The sequence below is a fragment of the Odocoileus virginianus genome, chromosome 11 (assembly GCF_023699985.2).
Source record: "Odocoileus virginianus isolate 20LAN1187 ecotype Illinois chromosome 11, Ovbor_1.2, whole genome shotgun sequence".
NCBI lineage: Eukaryota > Metazoa > Chordata > Mammalia > Artiodactyla > Cervidae > Odocoileus > Odocoileus virginianus.
Genome location: NC_069684.1, coordinates 29,298,299 through 29,319,757, shown reverse-complemented (window position 1 = coordinate 29,319,757; position 21,459 = coordinate 29,298,299).

The following is a 21,459-nucleotide window of genomic DNA, read 5'->3' as shown; positions in this document are numbered from 1 at the left end:
CACACACACAAAGCAAACAGTGGCAGGAACTACTGGTCATCACTGAGCCCCAGCCCAGGCTGGTCATGTGACAGGGTCCAGCCAATAGCAATCCAGATGAGGGCAGGGGCGGGAGGAGGTGCAGGAAGGGAGGGCAGCCGGCAGAGCCCTGACTCCACTGGTCCCTACCCTGATACATAGGGCAGAAGCAAGGGCCTACAAGATGTGCTGCAGAAGGAAGCAGCCTGGGTCCCTGAGACCACCTGGGACTCCTACCAAGGAGACCCTCTCTGGTCTCATGGGACTGTGACATGAGGAAGAAACAAACCCAGGCTATGTTGTCAGGGGAATTTGCAGCTTACTTTTAAAGCCTCCAATAGTCCAGTGATCCTGGGTGATACACAGACTTAAACTTCACATTTCCAGTGATTACCGCCACCATCCCTGAGATGAGAGCCCGGATGCCTCCTGGCCTCACCCGAGTCCTGGGCATCTCTGAGGCGAGCATCATGTTGGAGGATCTGGGCATGCCCGGCTCGGGTGGAAAAGAAAGAAGTTTGCTCAAGTGAACTGAGAACCAAGCCCCCGACCTGGGACGCTCTGGACTCCTGTTTCAACTCTGTGCTCCACAACACAGATTCCTGATGGGCCCTGATTAAGTCCCTGTCTACACCATAAAGATATCATGTGGTCGAAACCACCACTAAGATAGACCAATGAGGGAGGGGTGAAGCTATTAGCAGTGGAGGGGGAGACCCAGGAAAGCCTGATGGCCTGGATTGCAGCCAGGTGGGTCAGGGGAGCGGCGGGTGTCTTCCTGAGATACCAACCTGGGCTGGAGGCAGCAGGCAGGTGCTTGCATGCTTTTTGTCTTTTCTAACCCTTTCTTTCCATTAAATTAGAAGTTTGTTTTCACTATAGGTCCCCAAGAATGGTAGATGGGTTTGGCAGTTCTGAAGGAAGATGTTTTCCTTTTCATACTGTTTGTGGGGTTCTCAAGGCAAGAATACTGAAGTGGTTTGCCATTGCCTTTTCCCCTACAGATGGCTTCACCAACTCAATGGACATGAGTTAGAGTAAGCTCTGGGAGTTGGTGATGGACAGGGAAGCCTGGTGTGCTACAGTCCATGGGGTTGCAAAGAGTCGGACACGACTGAGCAACTGAGCTGAACTGATCTGAAGGAAGATTTTGGATATTCATATAAAAAGAAGACCTAGAATTATGCAGAAACGATTTGATATCTTTTGCTGAGCATTTTCCCTATGTCGAGAGCCTGTTTTTCTAATGCTCTGCCCACATTTAATCCCTACAACAAGCCCATCAGCAGGTTTGTTAGCATTCCCCCAGTTTCGAGTTGAGGAAACCAAGGCACAGGTAAGTTATGGAGTTTGAGGTGGGTGGTGGGAATGACTCGAAGAGAGGCAGCCAGAGTCTGGAACCCCTGCTAAGAGCACCATGTTGTGTATCTTACCATGTTGGATGTGATATTGGAAAGAGCAGGTAAAATGGACAGAGAAGTCAAGGCCAAAGAATTCCCATTCCCTCTTCAACACAGTTCTCCAAAATCCATTGCAGAGTTGAGATGTCCTTCTAAAATATGATCCATATTTCCTATCAACTAATTTCTCAATTAAAGAAAAGGTAAAAGGCCTACCTTTGGTAGTTGAATCACGTGCAACACAGTTCAGTTTTATAAAGAAATAACTGGTGCCTGCTCAGGGTTAAAATAATTTTAGTTTTATAGTATATTTATTATATAGTATCATACATTTTGATGGCTGAGTTGGTAAAAAAATCTGCCTAAAATGCAGGAGACACGGGTTTGATCCCCTGGGTCAGGAAGATCCTCTGGAGAAAGGCATGGAAATCCTCTCCAGTATTCTTGCCTGGAGAATCCCATGGACAGAGGAGCCTGGTGGGCTACAGTCCATGGGATCGCAAAGAGTCGGACATGACTGAAGCAATTAAGCATGTATGTCTGTATCATCCATTTTCCATTCCACTATAACTTACAGGTGGCCAATTCTCCTCCCAACATAGCTTTAAACCCTGGAGTACACATATTCCAGACACACAAGAGGAAAATGTGTGTGCCATGTGGCCATGGAAGCAGAGACTGGAGGGAAGCAGCCATCAGAAGCCCCAAGGGGCGAGAAACAAAACTGCCACTCAAGCTCCTGAGGGGAATGCCGCCCTGCCTTCTCTTTGATTCTGAACCTCGGGCCCCAGGACTGTGAAAGAGGAAGGTGCTACTGGTTTTTGGCACTTCCCCCACTGGTTTGTAGCAATTCATTACAGCAGCCCCAGGAAACTGATACCCTGGGCATAACCAAGAGAGGAAAAATAAAAACAGGCAATAGAAACAGACCCAGATACTGATACTGGAGATATCAGATACTGGAGTTATCAGAAAAGGCTTAACAAATATATATTTAAGAAAATAGAAAAATTCCACCAGAAATTTGGAATCCATGAACAATCATACATAGAAATTCTAGAACTGGGAAAAAATGCCTTCATAGGACTGACAGCAGACTTTTTAACAGAAATTACAGAAGACACTGTAATAGTTATGAAGTGCTAAGATAAAATAACTACCAACTTAGAATTGTGATGTAAGAGAAAATAACTTTGAAATTAAAGGTCAACAATTCCTTAAAAAATTTAAACACAGACTAACCCAGCAGCTCCACTCCTAGTTGTATGCCCGAGAGAAATGAAAACATACATCTGCAGAAAACCTGTACACAAGCATTCCAGCTGCTTTATACACAAAATCCCTAAAAAAAGGCAATTCAAATGTCCATTGACTATCGAATGGTAAACAAAATGTGGTTTATCATTACAATGGGTATATTAAGCCATAAAAAGTACTAATTCACACTACAACATGGATGAACCTTAAAAACATTATGCTCATTAAGAGAAGCCTGACACAAAAGGGTACATATTGTGTGACTCCATTACACAAAATGTCCCAAAAAACTCAAATGTTTAGAAATACAGTGTAGATTAGTGGCTGCCGAGAGCTGAAAGAGGCAACTAAGAGTGACTTCACTTGTTTTTTAAAGACAAGTTAGGTTTTTTTAAGACAAGTTAGGCTTTTTGTTTGTTTGTTTTTTTGTATTTCATTCTCTCTCTCTCTCTCTCTCTCTCTCTCTTTTTCACTGTGCCATGTCTTAGTTGTTGCATGCAGTATATTTTAGTTGCAACATATGGGATGTAGTGCCCCCAACCAGGGATCAAATCTGGGCCCCCTGCATTGGGAGCTTGGAGTCTTAGTCACTGGATCACCGGGGAAATACTAGAGGAGTGATTTTAAATAGGCAGGAGGTTTCTGTCAAAGGTGATGAAAATGTTCTAATATTAGCTTGTGGTGATGGTTGTACAACTCTGCAAATATACTAAAATTCAGTGACTTGTGTATTTAAAACACAAATTTAGTGGTATGTAAATAAAGCTCAATAAAGTTGTTTTTTTAAGGAAGGCCAAAAAAAATTTTGCAGACACAAACTGAAGAAACTGACATGGCAACAACACACACTCATGCACATAAATATTAAAAAGTTCTCAGACAAAAGGAAAATTATCCCAACCTGGAGAAATGAATTCATGAAACAATTACATGCACAGAAAGGATAACTAAGTGAATAACTACAAATGAGTTTTTTCTATATAAAACAATAATGATACTCACTTACAGGGTTTTAAATATATGTAGAATTAACATATATCACAGCAATAACACAAGATGCAAGAAAGGGTCAGAAGAGTTAAAGGTACCTACATGGTACTCAGTTACAGTAGAGCTAATAGATGAAGCATGTATGTTTCCATCTTTAGGGTAGCGACTAAAAGAAGAATAAAATAGATGATGTCTAACAAGTCAACAGGGGCTTCTCAGGTGGTTCAGTGGCAAAGAATCTGCCTGTAATGAAGGGGATGCAGGAGGCTTGGGTGCGATTCCCCATCTGGGAAGGTCCCCTGGAGAAGGAAATGGCAGCCCACTCCAGTATTCTTGCCTGGGAATCCCATGGACAGAGGAGCAGGCTACAGTCACTGGGGTCTCAAAAGAGTCATACATTACTTAGCGATTAAACAAGAAAAAAGTCAGCAGAGAGAGAAAGGAATAAAATGACAGTAAACAAAGGGACTGACTCATTGGAAAAGACCTTGATGCTGGGAAAGATTGAAGGCAGAAGAAGGGGACAATAGAGGATAAGATGGTTGGATAGCATCACCAGCTCGATGGACATGGGTTTGAGCAAGCTCCAGGAGCTGGTGATGGACAGGGAGGCCTGGCGTGCTGCAGTCCATGGGGTCGCAAAGAGTTGGACACAACTGAGCAACTGAACTGAAACAAGGGGAAGGGGGTCAGAAAACATATATTCCCAAGAGAAAATCTCATAGTCAGATGGTAACTTTAAACCCCCAAAGTATCATTGATTATATTGTACATAAAAGTACTAAATGTTCCAATTAAAATATGAAGATTATGGGACTTCCCTCGTGGTCCAATGTTTAAGACTTTGCCTTACAATATAGGGGACCCAGGTTCAATCCCTGGTCAGGGAACTAGATCCCACATGCCACAAAATAAGAGTTTGCATGCCAAAACTAGAGATCCCACATACCACAAGGAAGACTGAAGATTCTGTGTGCTGCAACTAAGATGCTTTGCAGTAAAATAAATAAATAAATGAAAATACATGTTTTTTAAAAAGATGAAGATTGTCAAACTGTATGTAAAAAAACAACCAACTGTATACTGCTTGTGATATACTTTGATTATAAAGATGCAAAAACTCAGAATGAAAAGGATGTAAAAAATCTGTGCCCTATAAAAATAGCCCAAAGAAAGCTGGTGCTTTTAGTGCACAAATACCAGATAAAGCAGACATCAAGGACAGAAGCTGGACAAGAGATAAAGGGGGACAAACAATGAAGGCAAAGATAATCACTCCCTCAGGGAAGCACAGTCATTTTAAATATATGTGACACCAATAATACAACTAATTTCAAAACGTATAAGGAAACAAGTGAGAGATGTAAAAGGAAAAATTGGCAAAATTATCACTGTAATGGGAAATTGTCTATCTGCCTAAACCTATAATTGATAGAAAAAGCAGATGTTCAGTAAGAATATAGACAGTTTGAAATGTGAATTTAGATGACACCCAATTATAAATATACAACATTTTACCCGCAAACTGCAGGATACACAGTCTATCTAAGTACATAGGAAACACTAACCAAAGTTTATCATCTCCTGTGGCAGAACACAGACCTCACAAACTTCAAGGGCAGGGCCAGGATGAGGGGGAATCAGGTAAGGCTTCCAAAATATACAGATATTCATCACTGATCACAGTGGAATTAGGCTAGAAGTAAATTAAAAATAACTAGAATGCTGGAAATGTTCACAATAAGAAGAACTCTCATAAAAAATCAAAAGGTAACTGCTTTAACCTAATAAAGAGCATCTGCATAAAGACTAGAACATGTTTTACACTTTGCAACAATGGTTTCTTTCCCCGCTATTAGAAATGAAACAAGAATGTCTGTTCCTTCTTCTTCTATTAAGGCTATACTGCCGATCTCAGCCAATGAAATACATCAAGAAAAAGAAATTAAAGGCCTCTGGTTGGAAGGGAAGAAGTAAAACATTTATTATTTGCAGACAGTGTGATTTTATATGCAAGCAATCTTAAAGAATCCACAGATAAGCCATAATTAAGTAAATTCATTGTGGTCACTGGGTCCAAGGTCAATATATAAAAATAAAATCTTCTATAAGCTAGTGAAGAAACAAGATGGACCACCTGAACCCCATGTAAAATTTGGTCCAGAATATAGATACTGCTGATCACACACACACATCCCTAAAGAATATGAGAAGGTTTGTTGTTGTTGTTGTTGTTGTTCAGTCGCTAAGTTATGCCTGACTCTTTGTGACCCCATGGACTGAAGCACGTCAGGCCCCCCCTATCCCTCACTATCTCCTAGAGTCTGCCCAAGTTCATGTCCATTGAATCAGTGATGCCACCCAACCATCTCATCCTCTGTTGCCCTCTTCTCCTTTTGCCTTCAATCTTTCCCAGCATCAGGGTCTTTTCCAATGAGTCGGCTCTTCATATCAGGTGGCCAAAGTATTGGAGCTTCAACTTCAGCGTCATTCTTTTCAGTGAGTATTCAGGGTTTATTTCCTTTAGGACTGATTGGTTTGATCTCCTTGCTGTCCAAGGCACTCTCAAGAGTCTTCTCCAGCACCATAGTTTGAGAGCATCAATTCTTGGGCACTCTGCCTTCCTTATGGTGCTACTCTCGTATCCACACATGACTACTGGAAAGACCACAGCTTTGACTATACACACCTTTGAGGGCAAAGGGGTGTCTTTGCTTTTTAATACACAGTCTGAGTGGGGACGATCCCCTGGAGAAGGGAACAGCTACCCACTCCAATATTCTGGCCTGGAGAATTCCATGGACTGTACAGTCCATGGGATCACAAAGAGCTGGACACAACTGAGCAAATTTCACTTTCACTTTTCATTAGGTTTGTCATAGCTTTCCTTCCAAGAAGCAAGTGCCTTCTAATTTCATGGCTGCAGTCACCATCTGCAGTGATTTTAGAGCCCAAGAAGAGAAAATTTATCACTGATTCCACTTTCTCCCCATCTATTTGCCATGAAGTGATAGGACCATATGCCATGATCTTTTTTTTTCACTATTGAGCTTTAAGCTTCTTTAATACTAAGTTTTTGCAACCCCCATGGACTGTAGCCTGCCAGGCTCTTCTGTTCATGGGATTCTCCAGGCAAGAATACTGGAGTGGGTTGCCATTTCCTTCTCCAGGGGATATTCTCAACACAGGAATTGACCTTGGGTCTTCTGCATTGCAGTCAGATTCTTTACTGACTGAGCTACAAGGGAAGCCCTCAATACTAAGTTTTAATATGAGGAGGTTAATTACTCATACTAATGAGGCTTTCTGAGAAGTGCAGGGTTAGATCCCAGGCTGGTCAGAAAATGGCTTGAAAGAGCTTGAAAAGAAGACTGGCCTGGGAACATATGATAGTTAGGGAGTGGACAGGGTGGGGGTTCCCATGTACAGGCCAGGGCTTACAGGAGCAATAAACAATTGTTTATTGAAACTAGAACACCCAAAAGTCAAGTACTTATCTTACATGTGCAACATATCTCACAGAAAACTACCAAACATTGCTTTAAAAAGGCAATGATTAATGTGGAGAAAAGGGAACCCTCCTGCTCTGTACATAGAAATCTAAATGGGTTCAGCCACTGTGGAAAACAGAATGGAAATTCCTCAATAAATTAAAAATAGAACTGCCATTGCTATTCAGTTGCCCGGTCATGGCTGACTCTTTCTGATCCCATGTAGGCAGCATACCAGGCTTCCTTGTTCTTCACTATCTCCTGGAGTTTGCTCAAACTTGTGTCCATTGAGTCAATGATGCCATTCAATCATGTAGAACTACCATATGATCCAGCAATTCCATTCCTGGGTATTTGTACTGAAGAAAACAAAAACACTAAATAGAAAAGATACATGCACCCCAGTGTTTATAGCAGCACTATTTACAATAGCTAAGATATGGAATCAACCTAGGTGTCCATCAATAGAGGAATGGATAAAGAAGATGTGGTACATATATACAATGGACTCTTACTCAGTCATTAAAAAAAGAATGAAATCATGCCATTTGGCAGAATATAGATGGACCTAGAGGGTATTATGATAAGTGAAATAAGTCAAATGAAGAAGGACAAATAGTGTATGATTTCACTTATATGTGGAATCTAAAAAACAAAAATGAACAAGCATAACTAAAGAGAAACACACTCATAGATATAGAAAACAACAGGTGGTTGCCAGATGGGGTGGTATAGGGAGAGGAGAGAAATAGGTGAGAGAGATTGAAATTTACAAACTTTCAGTTATAAAATAAATGAATCTCAGGTATGAAGTGTTAAGTATGAGGAATATAGTCAATTAACTATATAAAATCTTTATATGGTCACAGATCATAACTAGACATATCTATGATCATTTTGAAGTATAGAAATATTTGAATACTAAGTTGTATAATAGGAACTAACTTAGAGTTGTAAGTAAATTATATTTTGAAAACAAACAAACTCAGAAAAAGAGATCAGATTTGTGGTGGAGAGAGGAGGAATTGGATGAAAGGCACAACTTTATCTTACTTATTAGATAAATACAATGATAAGTACTAAATATGTACTATATAACATGATATTAATGTCACTATATATATTTATGAAAGTTGTTGAGAGTAAATATTTTTTCTTTTTCTTTAATTTTGTATCTATATGAGATGCTGCTGCTGCTGCTGCTGCTAAGTCACTTCAGTCGTGTCCGACTCTGTGTGACCCTTTAGACGGTAGCCCACCAGGCTCCTCCATCCCTGGGATTCTCCAGGCAAGAACACTGGAGTGGGTTGCCATTTCCTTCTCCAATGCATGAAAGTGAAAAACAAAAGTGAAGTCGCTCAGTCGTGTTCAACTCCTAGCGACCCCATGGACTGCAGCCCACCAGGCTCCTCTGTCCATGGGATTTTCCAGGCAAGAGTACTGGAGTGGGTTGCCATATATATATATGAGTATTCACTAATTGTGATTATCACTTCATGATGTCTATAAATTATATCATCATCATGCTGTACATCTTAAATTTATACAGTGCTATATGTCAGTTCAGTTAGTCCAGTCACCAGTCTTATCCAACTCTTTGCAACCGCATGGACTGCAGCACACCAGGCTTCCCTGTCCATCACCAACTCCCAGAGCTTGCTTAAACTCATGTCCATCCAGTCAGTGATCCCATCCAACCATCTCATCCTCTGTCGTCCCCTTCTCCTCCCACCTTCAATCTTTCCCAGCATCAGGGTCTTTTCCAATGAGTCACTTCTTCCCATCAGGTGGCCAAAATATTGGAGTTTCTGCTTCAGCATCAGTCCTTCCAATGAATATTCAGGACTGATTTCCTTTGGGATTGACTGATTTGATCTCCTTCCAGTCCAAGGGACTCTCAAGAAAATCTTCTCCAACACCACAGTTCAAAAGCATCAATTCTTCAACACACAGCTTTCTTTAGAGTCCAACTCTCACATCCATACATGACTACTGGAAAAACCATAGCTTTAACCAAATGGACCTTTGTTGGCAAAGTAATGTCTCTGCTTTTTAATATGCTGTCTAAGTTTGTCATAGCTTTTCTTCCAAGGAGCAAGTGTCTTTTAAATTTCATGTTTGCAGTCACCATCCACAGTGATTTGGGGGCCCAAGAAAATGAAGTTTCTCACTGTTCCCATTGTTTCCCCATCTATTTGCCATGAAGTGATGGGACCAGATGCCATGATCTTAGTTTTCTGAATGTTGAGCTTTAAGTCAGTTTTTTCACTCTCCTCTTTCACTTTCATCAAAAGGCTCTTTAGTTCTTCTTCACTTGCTGCCATAAGGGTGATGTCATCTGCATATCTGAGGTTATTGATATTTCTCCCAGCAATCTTGATTCCAGCTTGTGATTCATCCAACCCAACATTTCACATGATGTACTCTGCATATAAGTTAAATAAGCAGGGTGACAATATACAGCCTTGACATACTCCTCTCCTGATTTGGAACCAGTCAGCTGTTCCATGTCCAGTTCTAACTCTTGCTTCCTGATCTGCATACGGTAGTCTGGTATTCCTGTCTCTTGAAGAATTTTCCAGTTTGTTGTGATCCACACAGTCAAAGGCTTTGGTATAGTCAATAAAGCAGAAGTAGACATTTTTCTGGAACTCTCTTGCTTTTTCAATGATTCAACAGATGTTGGCAATTTGATCTCTGGTTCCTCTGCCTTTTCTAAATCCAGCTTGAACATCTGGAAATTCACAGTTCACATACTGTTGAAGCCTGGCTTGGAGAATTTTGAGCATTACTTAGCTAGCGTGTGAGATGAGTACAATGGTGCCATAGTTTTAACATTCTTTGGCATTGCTTTTCTTTGGGATTGGAATGAAAACTGACTTTTTCCAGTCCTGTGGCCACTGCTGAGCTTTCCAAATTTGCTGGTGTATTGAGTGTAGCACTTTAACAGCATCATTTAGGATTTGAAATAGCTCAACTGAAATCCCATCACCTCCACTAGCTTTGTTCGTAGTGATGGTGCTTCCTAAGGCCCACTTGACTTCACATTCCAGGATGTCTGGCTCTAGGTGAGTGATCACTCCATCGTGGTTATCTGGGTCATGAAGATCTTCTTTGTATAGTTCTGTGTATTCTTGCCACCTCTTCTTAATATCTTCTGCTTCTGTTAGGTCCATACCATTTTTTACCTTTATTGTGCCCATCTTTGCATGAAATGTTCCCTTGGTATCTCTGATTTTCTTGAAAAGATCTCTAGTCTTTCCCATTCTATTGTTTTCCTCTATGTCAATTATATCTCAATAAAACTAGAAGAAAAAAATTCTTAAAAGATAAAGGTGAACCTAAATCAATGTAGGGTTTGGGTTTTGTGTCAAGATGCAATATTGTAAAGATGTCAATTATCTCCAAATTAACACATGAATTCAATATTAATTTTGAAATTTCAACAAGTTATTATTGGTGGAAGGTGACAAGCCAGTTTTAAAGTGTATATGGAAATGAAAAGGATCAGAAATAGCAAGAAAATCTTACAGGAGAACGATGTAGAGGACTGCAGTACCCAAAGTCAAGATTTATCATGATGCTACAATAACTAAGGAATTGTGGTGTTGGTACAAAGATGAACACATAAACCCAGGAGACAGAGTTAGTCACCTGGCAAAGGATAAAAGTGACACTGCACTGTAGATGGGGGAGGGTAGCATTTCAAGAAAAAGAGCTGAGTCTCCTGGGTAGCAATATACAAAGCAAATTAGTCTGGATCCCTACCTCACACCACTTTTATATACCAGTTCATGGGACAATGTGAATTATATGTATGAAAGATTAAACAAGAAATTACCAGAAGACAGCTTGGGAGAAAATTCGCATGGCTTTGGGATAGGTAAAGTTTCTCTCAGAGAACACATAAACACAGACCATAAGGCAGGAAAGTAAGAAGGCAAACCACAGAATAAGAATATATCCAGAACTCATATTATCCAGAACAAATACTGACATTCTGCAAATAAGTAAGAAAGAAAAGACATCCAATTATCAAAAAATGGGTAAAAGATTTGAACAGGCATTTCACAAAATTTATCCTAGAAGCCATTGAAAAGAAAAAAACACCCTGAAATGTCATTACACATCAGGGAAATGCAAATTAAAAACACCATGGGACACCCCTACTATGCCTACCAAAATGACTAAAATTCAAGACTGGTGACACCAGTGTTCTGAGGCCATGGAGCCCCTGGAAATCGGTGCAACCTTGGAAAACTGAGACACAGTATTTACTGAAGCTGACCCGACATGTACACTGTGATCCAGGTATTCTACTCCTGGGGGTGCTCCATGGACACGTCCACCAACTGACACATACACAGTGTTCAAAGTCGCACAACCAGCAGTAGCCCAAGGTAGGCACGATCCAAGTGTCCACCGGCAGTAGGAGGACAGAGACCATGGCAACTCTAGCCCCGCACGCATGGATTAATGTCGAGTGGAAGAAACTGGACACAAGAGAGACCATGAGTGTTGCCTCACGCACATTAAGTTCAGAAGGAGGCAAAACCAGTGTGTGCCTTGGCAGGTCACGGCGGAAGTTGCCTTGGGAAGGAAGGTGCAACAGTGACGTCAGAGAGGTTCTCTGTGTATTCCCCATGCACACACAGGGATCACGGGATTCAGATTCATCTGCATGATGGAGTCACTTCACGGAGCAGCATGGCACTGGCCCAAGTCGAGGAACTGGGGGCCACGTTCCCTGGTCTCTCAGCAGCATGTATAAGAGAGAACCGCTCTTGGCCACAGGGACTGCACTCAGCACTTTTGGACTTGACTTCAGCTCTGCAGTATGATCAGAAGGAGATGGTCACCAGCTTGGTCCTCTGAGCTGAAATCACCATGGCCACTGCCTCTGTATGGGGCACACGACTCTGGCGGGCCCCCCAGCAGCATTCACAAATAGTGATAGTGAGGTGACGTGTCCCTCCTGCCAGAGGAGCTCCCAGGGACACCAGAACAAAGGGTGAGAGGCACTCCCAATCACCTGGGCCAGGCACCAGCTGCCCCCTACCCCACAGCAGCCTCGAAGACCCCCGAGCACAACCCCCGTGTGCCCGGGAGGCAGCAGGGCCAGAGCTTATGTCAGCTTTGTGGTTCCGCCTAAGACCTTCTTTGCAATGGGTCAGCCTGCTTATTCTGTGCAGTTTTCAGTGGCATTTTCATCTCTTCTTAGCCTTTGGCAACACAATTCTTCCACTTAAACCTGAAAAGCATTTTGCAGTTGTTCTGATGAAAGAGAAAAAAAAATAGACACACAATTGTATTTGCCCAGAGGTCCCTGAGCTTTTTGGAAAAAGAGGCCAAAGCTTCAAGGTCTCCCGGTTGTAGTTGACAAAGTTCCATAACAGATAATGCCCTGCGGGGAGGGAGACACATCTGGGGACACTGCGGCCCCGCACACCCGTGCAGCCTTCAGAAGAAAATGATTATGATTTGCATATTGGGATTTCTGCGGAAATCATAATTAATCTTAAACTTCACATTAGTGAATGTATAGGAACCTTTCCGCTTCTTCACTTTTTCATCTGAAACCATCACACAACCTGAGGACCCCTGGAGGTGGCTGGGGACGACCCGTGGCCCAAGGAGCATCCTGCAGGAACCTGGGTCCAAGACCAAGAGAAAAGGGGACAGGCTGGCAGTGCTCGGGGGTGGGGGACTGGCGGTGTGGCAGAGGGCGAGAACAGGTTTTACAGGACTTTGTGGTTTTGACATTCAGGGCCCAGGGTGCCAGAACTGGGGACCCGGTCTGGGAGGGGCAGCCCGGCCAGGTGTGGGGCCACTCTGGTTTGAAAATTGTCCAAAATGACCACCCACTTGATGTTTCCCATCCTATGGTGAGATTTAAGGGACTGGGGGCCAACGCCATGCTCAGTGAGATCCCCTTAACTTTGATTTTTATGCATGACCTCACAGGTCCTTGGTGCTTTGCCTTGATTCCAAATGGCCCCCTAGGTGCTGGACCCCCCCCGGCCCACCAGCCCCACCACAGCCCAACTCCAGCCCCGTCCCCCGCCCTTCCCCACCCGCCAGCCCCAGGGCACAGCCTTGAAACCCAGTCTCCAAATCCACAATCTTGGAATCGGAGCCTCTGGTGTCCCCAGAGTCTCATGCCCCAACCACACAGCCCAGCTCCAGCCAGGAGGCCGAGCTTCTGGAAGGCTCCAGGTGGTGGAATGCAGGCGGGGAGCCACATGCTGCCAGGGCGCGGCTCCGGGAGGGGGCCACACACACAAAGCCCCCGTTCTCCTCCCCGCTGCCCTTCCTCCAGGGAACCGAGAGCCACGTCCAGATTTTCCGAGAGGGTTTCCTGTCCTTTGGCCGCTACTCCTGCCAAAGCCTCTTTGTCCCCTGCTTCCTGGCCGCCTCTGCCTCCATAAACACCTTAAACTTCGCAGCCTGGGGGCATTGAGGGCAGCAATACTCAACCCTTCAGCCCACAGTCAGCCTGCAAACTCAAGGGTCCTGCCTCCTTCCTCGCGCCCTCTGGCCAGAACAGGCTGAGTAGGGGCGCTGACCCCTCCTGGCTCCACAGGAGGTGGAGGAGAGGCCCAAATCCCCATTCGCCCAGGCCCAGGTCTCTAGGAGGGACTGGACCTGCCCATCGAAGGTGGTTATAGCGTTACCCACCGGGTACTGGGTTCTGTCACTTCCTGGCTGGCACACAAGTCACAGCTAGATCAGTGTCTCTCTTGGGTCTGTACAGTCAGCCCACATGAGACCCCACACAGGCCGCACAGCGCCCCAGCACCAGGTGGGGCCACTTTAAACAGCATGCTTGCGTGCTCAGTCGTGTCCGGCTCTTTGCGACCCCATGGACTGTAGCCTTTCAGGTTCCTCTGTCCACGGGCTTCTGCAGGTAAGAATACTGGACTGGGTTGCCATTTCCTCCTCCAGGAGATCTTTCCTGCCCAGGGATTAAACCCATATCTCTTGCATCTCCTGCATCAGCAGGCAAATTCCTCACCACTGCACCACCTGGGAAGCCCTTAAACAGCAAAATCACCAAAGGAAAGCACAGAAAGGTGGAGAACAGCACCAGATAATCAACCCACGGGAAGGACCCTTGTCCAGTGAGAGCTGAAGCTCAGCCAGGGACACGTGACCTGTGACTCAAAATTTTCACAGTTCTGCAGGTGCCCACGGGGTGGATTTGGGGGCCATAAATACCCATCAGCAGGAGGTGTATCCAACTGCGTGCTCTGAAAGAATGCGTGTGAGGCATGACGACACCTTAAAAATAACATGAAATACACAAAACAAAGTCCGAGGTGGAGAAACAAAACATCCCAAACGGTGAGAATGCTCTTGCCAGCTGCACGCAGACCTACCCATGACCCCCGGAGGCCTCAGCCCCCTGCCCAATTACTCAGAGAACCCTGCCCCCCGCCCCGTGCTTGTCCAGGAGACCAATGACTGGGGGGCGTCAGGCTGTCCCCCAGTGCTGCTCCCCAGCCCCCGGCCAACAGGAGAGCGTTAGAGACGGTCACCCAGGGACCATCGTCACGCCCGCTGGCTCTATTAGGGAGAGTATGTTTTATTAATACTGGACATTAAAGTTTAATGCTGTGATTACAGGGGAAAAATGGGCCTTCACCTTCGAGGAGTATTAGAGTCCAAAGTGAGCCTGCGACAGAAAGGGACGTTCATCACAGCCCAGCAGGATGGCCGCCCGATCCGTCACACCCCCGTGAGGCCCCATGAGCCCTGCATTGTGCTCCTGTGGGGTCAGCCTCACCCCAGGACTCAGGCCACGATGAGGGTGTGCCGATGAGACTGGGGCACCAAGGCCCCTAAAGCCTTCCTCCCCACTCATCCTGCGGGGAGCCCATGGGGAGCAAGCAGTCCTTGGTTTGCTGTCTGGTCCCCTCGGCCCTCCTCACCCCCATTATGGCTGTGATGGCAAGAGGCCCACGTCTCACCCCTCAGAAGCCTGGGTCCAGCAGGACGGGGCAGGCTCTAGGGCTATTGGCAGAAGGCTCCAGAAAGGGGAGGGCACTGACCATCATGGCCCCTACCTCCCTAGCACCTCTGGGCAGAGAAAGTGGAGTACAGAGCCCCCAAGTACGGCTTCACGGCCAGGCCAAAGCTCACACTTCAGCTCAGGTAGAGGGACCTCTCCCACTTGCTAGCCGACCAGCAAAGCTGATGTCCCCCTCTTGTCTCCCTGCCCACCCCCCACAACACCCCAACACACAGAGCTACATTCTGCACAAGGTGCCCATGGATACGTGTTGTGGGGTCAGTGAAATCAATGAACACTTTGGGGAAGATGCTGCTGTGATGAAAGGACCTGGTGACCCAGCCGCAGAATGGGCATCCCAGCAGCATCCAAGGTCAGCAGCTCAAAGGCAGTGAAGGCCAAGAGCCGGGAGAAATTCCTGGGGCTCTGCTGGGGTTCTCTCCCTAGCCCATGCCCATGGCAGGCATCACTCATCGATCCCCATGTGCCTCTCTACTGAGCTGGGACAGAGCCAGAACCCTTCCACCCACTGGGCCCTGAGTCAGGATGTGATCACAGCAGGTGTGTAAGGAGAAACTTGGCCATTCGTCAGAACTTCTTGTGGGAAACAGAACTGAGGGTGGGGTGGCCTGGAGACCCTCCATGTTCCCCTTAGAAAGGAAGTGACAACACAGACTCAGCTGCTCAGCTCCTGGCCATGGTCATGCAGCCATCCCCCGGTCTCGGGTCCAGCACAGAGCTGGGTGTAGCAGATGCCTAACAATTCTGTGGTGGCTCCAGAAGCCCTGCATAAAGAGCTTCTGTGAAGTGTCCGCCTCCTGCCAGGGGCTTGGGGAAAACTCAGGGGGGCCCCTGACTCAGGCAGGCCCAGCCTGGGTCCCGTGACAGCAAGTGGCTACTGTGAGGACCCCGTGCTGCCTTCCCCAGCCGCCTCCAGGGGACAGAAGCAGCACGGTTAAGGGGCTCCGGGGGTCCGGTGCTAGAGAGGGAGGGCCTGCAGGGAAAGCAGCCTGGAAGCTCACAGACAGACGGGAACCATTATCCATGGCCACTGGGTCCAGCCTGGGAAGCAGTTAGTGTAAAAAGTAGCAGAAGCCGTGAGTGGAAACAGAGCCTCCCAGCCAAGTGGCCCCAGGGGGTGACCTCCCCTAGAGGTGACCGCGTGGCCACAGCAGCATGGACAGGCCCTCCTGCAGGGGGCCAGGCCTGCTCCCAGCCCCAGGACCCGCTTCAAGGGCGGAGGGGGACAGGATGGGGCGGGAGGAGCGCAGGGCTGAGGGGGTGGGAGGGAGTGGGAGGCAGGTGCCCAGGGCCTGCGGCAGCAGCTCCTTCCTCCCTAGGGCCCTTGACCTTGGGTCAGCCCTGGTCAAGTCTCTGTCCCAGCAGCTCAAGGGCTCACAAACAGAACGGGGCTCACAAACAGAAATGCCCAGAGAAACCCCGATGAGGCCCTTGGGCTGTGGCACCATCCATCTGTCCGTGGCGTCCAGGAGCATCCCTGATTTCAAAGGAGGCTGGAGCCCTACTCGACCCTGACCTAGGAGAGTCCCTCGAGGGCTGTCAATTTTCACTGTGATGTCTCTGGCCACTAAGCAGTGGGGATCTGGGAAGTGCCAGCCCTTCCCAGCACCACACCCGGTGGCTGTGACCCGAGGGATTGAGAGAGAAGCAGAAGAGCAGATGGGGCAGGGTAGGGGGCGGGGGTCCTTGCTCCTCACTGGAGAGTGTTGTATATTCTGAACTTCGCATTCTGTTTTCGAAAATACAATTCAATTAAAAATAAATATCCTCACGCTTGTCTGACTGTATATACCTCTCACCCAGGAAATGCTGTTTGCCCCCAAAACTGAGCATGGAAGGAGGGTGGTATATGTCACAGAGACGGGGACTGCCACCACAGGTCAGAAGATTGTATGTAACGCAGGAGGACTACCGCACGATATGGTAGCCACCAGCCACTTGGGCAATTTCAATCTGAGCTAACCAAAATAAATACAATTTAAAATCTAGCGCCAGAGTCACTCCCACTGCATCACAAATGCTTATCTGCTCTTCGGAGTCGTGGCCGACCCGTGGACAGGGAGAACAGGGTGCTCCTCGCATCCCAGGAAGTTCGGAAGCCCTGCACAGGCGGGTGCCCTCAGCCACCGAGGCAGGCTAAGCAGCAACCCCCACCCCAGACCCCAAAGGGCTCCCCTGCACACAGTAGGAGCTTACTGCATCTTCTTTCAATGCCCGTGGCAGGGATGGGGGCGGGGTGCACCCAGAGGTGGGCACAGCAGGATGAGCCGTGTGGAGGGGCTGGTCAGAGGGTGCTTCCTGGAGGAAGTGGAGCATTGATGAGCGAGCGAGGAGGTGGTCGAGGCACCTGATCAGCACAGACCCTGAAGGTGAGAGGCCTTCAAGGAGACGGGGCAGATATGATGGTGACCAAGGTGTGCCCATACCCAGAGCAAGACCAATGAGTGGCCTCATGCTTCCAGGCCAGTCCACTTCTCGAGGGTTCTGATGGGCAGAGTAGGTCTGGGAGGGAGGTCCAGACCCCAGGGAAGTCAGAGGGGAGGGGCCACATGGGACGGACAGCAGACAGTCTGTGCTTTGCAGGACAGCATGTGCCAGGCTCCCAGGGAGGGAAGCCGGGACCCCACAGAGCCTGGTGGCCCTGGGGTCTCAATGCCATCAAGCCTCCTCCAACCCCAAGACCCTCAGGCAGAACCCCACAGCCTAAGTACCCCTGCCTCTCACCTGGGCCTGCTGACTGTTACGCAAAGCTGGGAGGACCTAATAATGCACCTAAACAGACCCCTTTCCTCGTGGTGTGTTTTTTATTTAATTTTCCAACGAACACACTCTTTTATCATCCAAAACCGTGAAAGTAAATTAAGAAGAAATGGGTTTCTTTCAATTAGGCTCAGCGTTGCTTTGAGTAACTGCCTATAATTCTATTTAATGAAAAAATAAAATCATTATTCCACGTCTCCCCCGCCCTGTCACAAACCCACAGACGGCCTCCATTAGCGTGCACCGTAGATTTATTTAATTAGAAAAATATTTTGTTTTCTCTGATTCTTTGGGAAAAGAAAAAAAAAACCCTCCAGGCACAAAATTAATCAAATCTGTTACCTGGTAGTTAATGGCCCCTCCACCAGGCACCTCTCCATCCATACCACCATCTCCACCAGGGCATTTGCACCCAAATTTGGGTGCACCCAGCCCAAGGGCCACCCCCTGCGCTTCCCCAGCTGCATTTGGCAAACTCATATGCCAAGATGCTCGCTGCTGGGTGGGGACCCCCATGGCAGGCACATGGGGAAAGGGGCCAAGTTCTTCGCCGCCAGAAAGTATCCGTGCTCTGGGCGCGGACATAATGCGCAGGAAGCCAGCCGGGCGCACACGTGCAGCTAGTTAAAGGAGCCCCTGTGACGGTGCCAGTCCTGGAGGGGACCTCGCCCAGACCCCCACCCAGGGACCCCCCGCCCGGGGGCCTCTACTGCCCCCCGGGGACCTGAGTGGGCCTGGGTGGTGATAGAGAGACCCAAGAACAGCACAGAAGTGCTCACTACCCTCCTCTGAGAGGGGAGAAGCAGGGTCTGGGCTCAGGCCCCGATGGCCCTACTGGGTGACCTCGAGTGACTGCCCCCACCCCCAGGACCTCAGAGTCCTCACTGCCCTGCAAGCATGTCCCTTACAGGGTCCCCACAGCCACTGTCCTAGCACTTTGGGCCACCTGAGCCCCTTCTCCCAGACACCAAGGAGAAATGTCCCTGGGATCCTTCGGGGGTTCCAGAGAAGGGTGGACAGAGCAGGCATGGCTTTTCCTTCAGGCCTGGGACAGCTGGGAAAACGTGGCAAGACTGGAGGAAGGACTTCCAGTCTAGTGTCCAGCTCATAGGAGGCTCAGCACATGCTGCTGAGCAACAGACGAGGGGAGCAGCGAGGTTGAGGGACCCTCAGACCTATAGACTCCTCCTCTCCTCCCTTCCCCCCACCCTCCTCCTCCCCTTCCCCTCCCCTCTCCTCCCCTCCCCTTCCTTCCTCCTCCCCTCCCTTTCCCCTTCTCCCCTGCCCCTCTGCACTCACACCCTTTCCTCCAGAGCCAGCAAGTCTCAATGTCCCTTTATCCACCTGGAGACATGGGGACCATCCCAAGGGCATCCTTTGTGCCTCTTCCTGCGCAACCAGAGTGAACGAGGGTGCTCCCAGAGGCAACAAGAGGTGGGAGAGTAGTGTGCCCTTCTTGGGAACCCTGAGGTTGATCCGCAGCCCCGACTCATCTGGAGGCCTGGGACCTGGCCCCTCCTGTCCAGCCTGCACACACAGCACAGTCAGGAGTCTGGCTTCCCCAAGGTGGAAGTGCACCGGCCACTCCCGGCAGAGGTCAGGCGTGCAACTGAGATTCCCAGGGCAAAGAGGGGAGGGAGAGTCCCCAATCCAGACCCCACACACACCACATGTGGCCCAGGAGACAGGGTGAGGGTCGCCAGCAGACAGACTTTCTTGGGGGCAGTGTACTCACCTTAGTGGGGCTCCAGCTGGGGACCCCACCTCCACCACCCCAAAGCTCAGACCACCCTCTGCCCAGCTGGGGCCTGGTCCGTCAGGCCTCCACCACCTCACCCTCACCTCAGACCTGTGTCCTCAACCCCAGGTACCCCAGCAGCTCTTCAAGGATAAGATCAAGGGCTCCCCAGCTGACCTGAGAGAGGGACATCCCCAAGCCCAGTCTATACCGCCTAAACCGCAGCCAACCATGTGACGGACCCCAGGCAATGTAGATGGCCTGGGAAACTGGGGCTCAAAGAACCTTTCCTCAAAACCCTCACTAATCCCAGTGGGACAGGGTTTGGGGAGGCAGGGGCACACTCTCAAATCCAGGCTCGTTATTGGGCATGAGGCAGCAGCTTTGGCTTAGGGAGCCGGGCTCCCCATAGGTGAGGACAGGGAGGGGTGCACCCAGGAGATAGAGAAGGCCACCCACCTGCTGCTGGAAGCCAGCGCCCCCTCGACCCCTGAGATGGTGCGGTCCCTATGCACCCCAGTTATGTGGGCTGTGTCCCTCTCCTACTTTTCCTACTTATTTCACCACCCTTATGGCAGAAAGTGAAGAAGAACTAAAGAGCCTCTTGATGAAAGTGAAAGAGGAGAGTGGAAAAGTTGGCTTAAAATTCAACGTTCAGAAAACTAAGATCGTGGCATCCAGTCCCATCACTTCATGGCAAATAGATGGGGAAACAATGGAAACTGTGACAGACTTTATTTTCTTGGGCTCCAAAATCACTGCAGATGATGACTGCGGCCATGAAATTAAGACACTTGCTCCTTAAAAGAAAAGCTATGACAAAACTAGACAGCATATTAAAAAGCAGAGACATTACTTTGCTGACAAAGGTCCACCTAGTCAAAGCTATGGTTTTCCCAGTAATCAAGTATGGGTGTGAGAGTTGGACCATAAAGAAAGCTGAGTGCCGAAGAATTGATGCTTTTGAGCTGTGGTGTTGAAGACTCTTGAGAGTCCCTTGGACAGCTAGTAGATAAAACCAGTCAATCCTAAAGGAAATCAATCCTGAATATTCATTGGAAGGACTGATTCTGAAGCTGAAACTCCAATACTTTGGCCACCTGATGCAAAGAACTGACTCATTGGCAAAGACCCTGATGCTGGGAAAGATGGAGGGCAGGAGGAGAAGACGATGACAGAGGATGAGATGGTTGGATGGCATCACTGACTGGATGGACATGAGTTTGAGCAGGCTCTGGGAGTTGGTGATGGACAAAGAAGCCTTGCATGCTGCAGTCCACAGGGTCGCAGAGTCTACTAAACTGCCCCCTCCTTGTGACACCCTGGTGTACCACTCACCACCTGAAGGGCTTGGAAGCAGCATCCGGCTGGCTTTCTACTCTGCTCCATGGAGTCAGCACTTTGTGAGTTTCCTGGACACACAGGCACATGCTCAGTTCAGCGTAGCAAGCCTGCCCGCCATACTCCCCACAGAGGCAGCCTGCGGAGTCACCAGCCAAAGAACCTCTCCACTCAAGGCCACAGGAAGGGGGCTTCCAGAGGAAAAGCTGGGCCCAGAGGCGGGCATACTCAGAGAACCTGAACACCACTCAAAGGTGAACAGAATCGTTCTGGCCCCAAAAGTGCTTTCACTTGACCCCCCACCTTTGGCAAGTGCCCTTCTCTGCCCACCCAGCCTCTGCCTGGTGGCAGGAGACCCCGAAAAAGAAGATGTTCCAGTGACAGGCTGTGAGACCAAGGAAGAAACCAGCCCTGAGACACTGACCTCTTCTG